General features: G+C 39.3%; 1 long non-coding RNA gene across 3 annotated transcripts; it reads left to right on the top strand.

The window, feature by feature from the left end:
• Positions 1-1,115: 1,115 nt before the first annotated feature.
• On the top strand, positions 1,116-6,504 carry LOC145434602 (uncharacterized). 3 transcript variants are annotated; one of them, XR_013913486.1, is made up of 4 exons: positions 1,116-1,688; positions 3,114-3,210; positions 3,451-3,601; positions 5,250-6,504. It is a non-coding gene; the product is annotated as an uncharacterized LOC145434602 (long non-coding RNA). The 3 variants fall into 3 exon arrangements; XR_013913485.1 differs by lacking the exon at positions 1,116-1,688 and having other exon boundaries at positions 2,846-3,210; positions 5,250-5,429; positions 6,322-6,504; XR_013913484.1 differs by lacking the exon at positions 1,116-1,688 and having other exon boundaries at positions 2,851-3,210.
• Positions 6,505-8,288: the final 1,784 nt, after the last annotated feature.

Below are 8,288 nucleotides of genomic sequence, written 5' to 3'. Positions count from 1 at the left end.
TGTTATATTTTTTGAACGACTTCTGTCAATATTATTGATTTTTCCATATATTAGGCTACTATAAAATGCACCAGCAGGTAGGGGAGACCGGGGACAATTGTAACACTTTTTGGATTTTCCAATATTACGTGTTGTTCTCATGGAAATTTCATTTCCAAAGTTTCATACAAGGAAGCCAACAACTCGATAGTTTATATAGAAACTAAAATGGAACTCAATCAGGACTCAATCATGGAAATTTTGGGTCGCGAAAATCGCCGCTCAAATGTTACAATCGCCCCGTACCCACCCAGCAAACACAAAACCGTAAAAGGATCATCCGGGATCATCTCGATTAGGTTCTGATTTTCTAAGTCTCGAGGGAATGTCTAAAATACGTAGTAGGATGGTCTTGTGGTTATATTCAATCAGAATAAATTCATACTCGGTGTTGTTCCATCTCATGCATTAGGCTTCGTTATATCCGGTAGTTAACCTAATAATGCAAATTTTCTATCTCTCGCTGGTATGACTAAAATACGTAGAAAGGATGACTTTGTCGGCACATTCAATCACGATGAATTCCTATCCGGTTTTGTTCGATCTGATGCGGTAGCTTCGTTCTATCCATTAGAAAACAATGTCCTACCTTCGTTTTATTGCGTGAGGATGTCACCGGTGTTGTATATTCGTGTTGTTGCTCTAAGGTCGAACAGTTTTGTTTTCTTCTGATATATATGATCTTCATTATATATAAATTCGCTCTTTCGGTAATCTCGCATGTTCAACGAGTATGGCTAATAGTTTTATTCAGAGAATAACTAAATAAGTGAGATGTTGTACGTTTAGGAATATGATTATCGATGCGTGACTTCTAGAATATTTCGGCGATTCAAATTTTATGTCATCGCGCCGGACAAAGATTTGACGCGCAACAGGTCGCAGCCAGGCATAGTTCGCTCTTTCTGTATGGTAAATGCCGTAAATATATAGAAATTGTGACTGACTGAGGTAGCGGGTTAAAGGTATATACGCAGTAGCATATAGCTTATGGGGTATTTCGAATTGCCTGTAGTAAATGACGCCTAGAGCTGTTTGACTTTCTGCAAACCGGTGTAGACAACTATAGAAAAGTTTCAGCTTTTCCAGGCTGGAATTAGAGCTAAACCGTTTTTTCCGAATTAGATTACAATTATATTGCTGGCATTTCGCTCTAATTTAGTGAAATTAGACCACTATAATTATCTAGTTGTCCAAGTCGCTTCAAACATCTGAATTACCGGTACCTATACCTACGGTATATCATAATATTTATGCTTGAATTTTCTAGGTATATAAGTCATATAGATACATACCTGTAGAACACTGATTCGTGATTTTATAAAAGTTGGTGCAAGAATGGACATTTTCAACTTGATGTTGATTAATGGAGCAAAATTTGATATTTGAGTGCAATTATACCTCGAATCCAGTGACAAGATTATTAATCGTTGAAACCAAACGCAGCTTGTTTATGTTGGCCCAGAGAATTTGGCTAGCCAGACCATATTGATAGAATATGATCACAGTAAGATAATATTTTGGGCTAATTTACATGAACTTTCCAACATTTGATTTGATATGTCCGCTAAAACAGCTGTTATTCTGCTTTCGAATAAGACCTAAATTGCTGATTTCAATGGTAACTGTGTTTGTCAAAGGCTGTAAAGGTAATTTCTTTTCCATGTTAGATGTTTGTTTGTTTGTTTGTGGTGTTCATGGTGGTGGTTCGACTACACTGGTCATTTTACACCAGGCCGGTTCTTATTATTATCATTCCGTATCTGCCCGATTACCAGTGAACTCGGCACTTAGTGAATTCGGCCGCACAAACTCGGCACTTGGTGAATTCGACCATGGTAGATCTCGTAGCGGTACCGGTCACCATGATTGGTTACTGGAATGTTTGCCGGTGAACTTGGCACTTTGAGTGGTTGTCAATGTTGTACGGGGGTCAGGGCATGCGTAGATCACACAGCCACGGCGTGATTAGATCACAGATTGCGTAATCGCGTAATGCGATGCTCTTCACTTGGTGAACTCGGCCCTTGGAGGAATTGGCACTAGAACACCTTCGCATTAGAAATGCATTTAATATGAATGAACAGTATCAAAAAGGAAATTTAAACGTGTCGTGGCTCGCGGTAGATCTCGAAATCTTGGGATCCTTCAACCCTGTTATCGAGACACCCTAACCCCAGAGTGGAATCGTCTCTCCAAAGGCAAAAAATAATTTATTTTGACGTGATCATGCAAAACATTTGTTGATGAGAAACACTGGCTTGTCGTGATCGATAAACGAAGAAGCGCCGCTTGATCTTCCACAGTTTCGATCTCACATACAACGCCAAGATCCATCTTCTCAAAACTTACACGACACAGGCCCGTCACTCACGCCATCGATTTCAAGCAGACCGCGCGTGGTCGGTATATGAGCGCTGCATTATTTCCCGCGGCTACGCAATCCGTGATCTAATCACGCCGTGACTGCGTGATCTACGGATGCCCTGACCTCCTTACAAGATTGACGAATCACTTGATAATACTATTATTAGTTTAATAATTCATATTAATAGCTGTTAATACACTTCATTACAAAATTTCCCGAGGGCCGAATTCACCAAGTGCCGAGTTCATCGGCAACCATCTGCCCACTTATAGCACGGCCCACTCCTAGGCTTTTTAAGACATGGCTATGCGGATCAGATGGCGAGGAGGAGCCTAGATAAACGGCCAACACTTCGGTAGGAATTATGGAGTCGACGTGTCAGGCTCGAACTCGCAATTCATTGGTGTTTAGCTATAATGGAGGGTACCACTACGTTACCTCGCCATAAAGACATGGCTATGCGGATCAGATGGCGAGGAGGAGCCTAGATAAACGGCCAACACTTCGGTAGGAATTATGGAGTCGACGTGTCAGGCTCGAACCCGCAATTCATTGGTGTTTAGCTATAATGGAGGGTACCACTACGTTACCTAGCCATACCTTGTAAAATGGGACCGTAGCATTTGGCATTTCGTGTGGCAATTGACTTTTGTGTGGAAAATTGTGTTCGTTTTAGAACTTATCCGAAACTTTTATTCCGCCATAGATTGTATATGATAAAACGAAGCCACTCACCACAAAGGAGGATTTAAAGAAGTTTGATGACATATTGAATGAAAGCAAAAGCCTTTGCAAGAGATGTGGTATGTTGAATCTGTTTTGTTATTTTCAAATGCTTGCCGATAGCAGACGGTATATATAAACGTAAGATGTGGAAGCTATCAAGGTGTTATGTTTATTATTTTTAGAAATTCAGTCAGTCAAAGTGGACGATCGTATTGCTTGGATTATATTAAGGCTTATTTTAGCATCTTTGAGATGCAACTCTGAACGTGGACGGTCATGAACAGTCAACTAATTCTGTTCCTATATTGACATATCAGACATTTGCACTCGTACCGTTGGCGGCGACAATATTGGTCAGTCAGCAAAAAGCATCATGAAGAAGGTTGCCAGTCTGGTGAAATTATAGCAGAGTCGGAAAGAATGGGAAATACGCTTTCATCAACCTCCATTTGAACAAGATCACATATAGTAAGAGACATTCATGATATGCTGCAAATGTCACTGTGTTCTTTGTCTAGTCACCCCACTCATGTAACTATTGAGGCTTCATGCCAGGGTTGTCACCAAGTCACAAGGCTCCGAGTCGCAAGTCAATCTCACTTTTATAGTTTTGACTCGGGTCATTTTCAATTCACCACCGAGTCAAGTCCGAGTCCAAGTCAGCGAGCAGAGGGCCGAGTCCGAGTTATGGTATTATGACTCGAGCCAGAGTCATTGTGTTAGCTGCTCAGTTTCCAATTTAAGTCTTGTTAAACCAACTTTTTATATATTTTTTGTGATATCGAGTGGGTCGCATTTATAATATACGAATTTTCCTTACTTTTAGCAGTTTCTGGCCGCATTTTCAAATACCAGTATCAATTGACGAAATCCCAATAGCGATTTGCTGTACTATTCTTTGAAATAATCATGAAATGTCGGTCTTGGCTGTCTGAGTCTCAAGTCATGCGCAATGAGTCGAGTCATTTCAGTACTTTGAGAAGATGACCTGAGTCAAGTCGAGTCAACAGAAAATCCTGACTCGAGTCTTACAACCCTGCTTCATGCAATGAGCATTTACTTTGAAGATAAATAGTAATTAAATAACTGGTTGGTGGTACAAAATTTTAATACTGCTTTCAAAAGTACCTTCATGATAAACGTTATTGAAACCCGAAGAACTTTTCGCATGCCTATTAAAGAGCTACCGGCACGATAAAGGAAGCAAAACAGAGTTGAATTCAAAACCAGATGGAGAATTATGACGCATTAATGTCGAATTTAGAAATAACATCAATTGAGCCAGAACACAGCAACAATGCAGTGCATAACAACGGTTGCGTAAAACAGTATGACAGCGTGACACAATTCTTTAATTATTTATTATAGTGGTGCCCCCCGTAAATACTATTTTATTAAAATCCGAATTTTTCGATGGCAATAACTCCGCTTCCACTTGTTTGAATCGAACCAAATTTGATGAACATCGTTTCTATACATAACCTAACACTTTCATGGGGTGAACAGAAAATTTTCAAATTTTTTCTATTTATTTTTATATAATAAATAGAAACTTTCTTTTCCTGTAGCAATGCGGCTACTGGTTGGAATTGAACCAAATTTGGTGTGTAGGCTTGAATTAGGTAACCTAACAATTTTATCAAGTAGCCAGAACGATTTGAGAAAAAAAGTCATTTTTTAAGAGCCCTAATGTCCATGTCAGAAACGTTTTAGGGTAGGCCTACTCACATGTATCGCAGCGTTCTCTACATAATTGTCAATTGCGATACAAACTGTTCGCTTGTATTGGTTAAGCCATCCAACTTCGAATTGTAAAATGTTGGGAGTCTTGATATCAAATTTTTGAAAGGTGCACTTTGAGAAGATTTCGGAATCTGTCAAATTATACAAAAAAAATTAGCAAATTCTTTGACATATTTCATCCATTTGGGACTCGATCAACGTAAAAGAATTAGTAATTATTTTATACAATATATTGTATTTGTAGTTGAAGTATAGTAATAATTCTTATGGTTACCGCACTTGTAACGATTCACGGCCATAACTGGAATAATTAGAATGATGTAACTTTCAAATTGTCATGCATTTTGCAACAACATTGTTCTCAATTTTCAAGGTGCTGACCATTGGAGGAAGAATCACCCTTAAGCCGGGAATTCACGATCCGTAAACGCGACCGACTGTTTCTCTCCTCAAGAGGAAGGAAGAGAAAAAGGGAGCACAAATAGCAAGAGTGTGACAAGTCGCGTCCATTCGCTTTAATGCGTATTTCCATCCGCGAAGCGCGATGTAGTAGGTGAGAAGACTAATGGGCGCTTGGTTAGCACTTTATAAGGTTGACTCCAGCGCTGTATTTGCTAAATGTTGCGGTGAAATAGGGGTGGTGTCATTTGGTATCAATATTGACTATTAAAAGACCATTTGTTAGTGGTCATGGATTTGTTCGGCCAGTATGCAGTAATTTCTGATGGTCACTTCCCGGGCTTCTGTTCTCTAACCCCTCATGATTGTTATTCTGCTTCTAGTAAGACTGTCGATTCTAATGTTTTATCGTATCATTTGTCGGAGGTTTCGCTCGCTTTTTTTACAACGTTTTGCTCTCTGCTAGGTCAATTACAGGCTGAGTATCACTACAGCCTAAGAAACTGCACTAATTCTCATTTTAATGTCTTGCTGGTTATCTTGCTGTCAATTCTAATAATTTGTTAATGTCTATACCAGTGCCGCCACTCAAATGTTTTGTTCTCTGTACACAATATTGTTAGGTCTTCAGCTTTCCAGGCAGAGTATCATTCCACTTTCTAGACTTGAGTATGTATCTCTCCAACTAGCTGCCAAATAACTGATTCATTTGGATTGTTGAATTGATCATTTTTGACAGAATGTGAAGAGATTTTAGTCAAGAATTCTTTTTGCGTTAGTGGCTGTTTTCAAAGATTGCTGAAGTAGTCATCGTTGATCTTGATAATCAAGTAGAAGTGGCGATTGAAGTCAGTTTTCTAGTCATATAATAATAAAAAATATAATAATAAAAACTTGAAAACTTGAGTGGAAATAGTCCAGAATCAAATCCATTTTAGTAAGTATGGGTGAAAAAATCTAGGAGTCATTCGTTACTCGCTACCTCTGCCATTTTCGCAGTACGAATGTCTTAGCTAATAATCGTCATTTTCATTTTATTTCTACAGGGTGTTGAAAAGAAAACGCCAGAGGGATTATCATCATCAGACGTTGAAACCTTCTGATTACTGACTGTTCTCATAGTTTCATTCATTGCTACTTGGCCCTACAAGTAATTTCGTTCGTTTCATTTTTTACACCGGCATTATTCACTTGCCAATTCGTTTTGAATTAAATTACCGCAAATGTGATTATTATGTAGTAGATAATGTGGTGTGTGTGTGTGTACGCAGCCGTGATCAGGTTATGCCCAGTGCTAGAAAACAGGTTATTATATCAGAATGTTCTTTTAATGTAGGATCTACATTCTACTCACCATGTTTAAAGGCTGTAGCATCTGCATAATATTTACATTATTGAAGGACATAGAAAAGACATTGAATTGAGTCGACACAAAATCCCCCTTTCTACGACCTGCCGAGATCTAATATCTACTATATCGGGCTCGGCTTTCTACATCTTTGGTCTGTACTGTGTTTACTGGGCAGGGGCAATTGTACCACCCATGCGGGGCAACTATAACAGTGTTATTTATAAGTGAAAACAAACAAAATGAACAACGAAAACGGGTCTACAACTTGTATTATTGTATTAAATTAGAAAAATAGAAGTTTGAACGCTTCCAGGCTACGCCCCATAGGATTTTGGCATTTAAATACAATATCACCCTTCGTGCCTTCTTCATGAGCTCAAAGTGTACAAGAACCACATTCGTTCCATCATCTCCCTACACATATTTGGCATCTTCAAACAAGGTGCTGTTGTTCAGCGTGCACAATGGGTTGGGGATTGGGTCACCTGCGAAGGTGCGAAACCGATCCGGCTAAAATATTTTGGTTGAATGCGCCAATGATAGTGTAGCAAAACGAGGACACAACATTTTGTGGGGTCATAGCTTATGGCATTCTCCTGTTCTGTACGATATTAAAATAAATTGTTCACACCTATGACAAAATGTAAAAGTCAGAGGATGAGGATACAGTCATGGGCAAGTTCTTAAGTGACCATTGAAGGTCGACACACCAAAAGTCGATCAACATGAGAAAGGGTGGTAGAATCACGGAAATAACCGATCCGTAAGATTCACATCACCACTGCTGAATGGCCATTCCGACAGATGATCATGTTAGAATTGGTATGGCAAGGTATTATCTGTTCTGGTATTGAACCTCTGGCTGTTTCAAGATTCATCTGCAGTAGATAAATGGTTATACCAACATATGAACAAACATATTCAGCATTGAAAAGATGTTGTACCGGGGCAAAAGTAACAGAGTGTTGCGTTTGCCCCTGACACGCTCGACCATGATTAGTGTCTCAGTATGGTACCTTTCCGGCGATGCATGTCCTAGTTTTTCTATCATCAAGGTAGACTGTGGTAACATTGTTCCAGCTACATATATTACGTTGTAACCACTTGAGGTATTATTCGTCTGAACAAATTATTCCAGATCAGAAAATATTTACTCAAGTGTCCAAAATTTCGTTTTTTTCAAATTATTTCGGAGTGTCGCGTCGTATCTCAACGTAACTTCAGATATGTTAGGAGAGATAACTACCACATGCGCACACAAAATATCAAGGCGATTTATACACCCCACTAGCGGTGAGGTCGATTGTTACATTTGCCCCTAGTTACATTTGTCCCCGGTCTCCCCTATAGCATATCCGGTGATTTCCAACTTTTTTATGGTCGCGTCCGCATTTCCAACTTCAGAATGTTCCGTGGACTAGCTCCAAACTTGATAAGCTGATTACTAAAAAATCAGCTTGCCCAAACTTTCGGCATATGAAGCTGATTATACGTTCAACATCATCGCGATCCCCAGATAAAGGAAAACGACCTCAAGATTCGGAACCACTGTCTGTGGCCTTAACCAACTCTAGTAATATACCGTTTGCGATTACAATCAGACTTATTTCAGTAAACGATGGTTATTTATATTTATTTTGATTGCAAATTTGGCGAGGGTGT

Source organism: Botryllus schlosseri, chromosome 2, assembly GCF_051294905.1.
Source record: "Botryllus schlosseri isolate E-star chromosome 2, Bs_hap1, whole genome shotgun sequence".
Classification (NCBI taxonomy): domain Eukaryota; kingdom Metazoa; phylum Chordata; class Ascidiacea; order Stolidobranchia; family Styelidae; genus Botryllus; species Botryllus schlosseri.
Note: the sequence above shows the minus strand (reverse complement) of the source record. Positions and strands in the feature narration are given on the sequence as shown.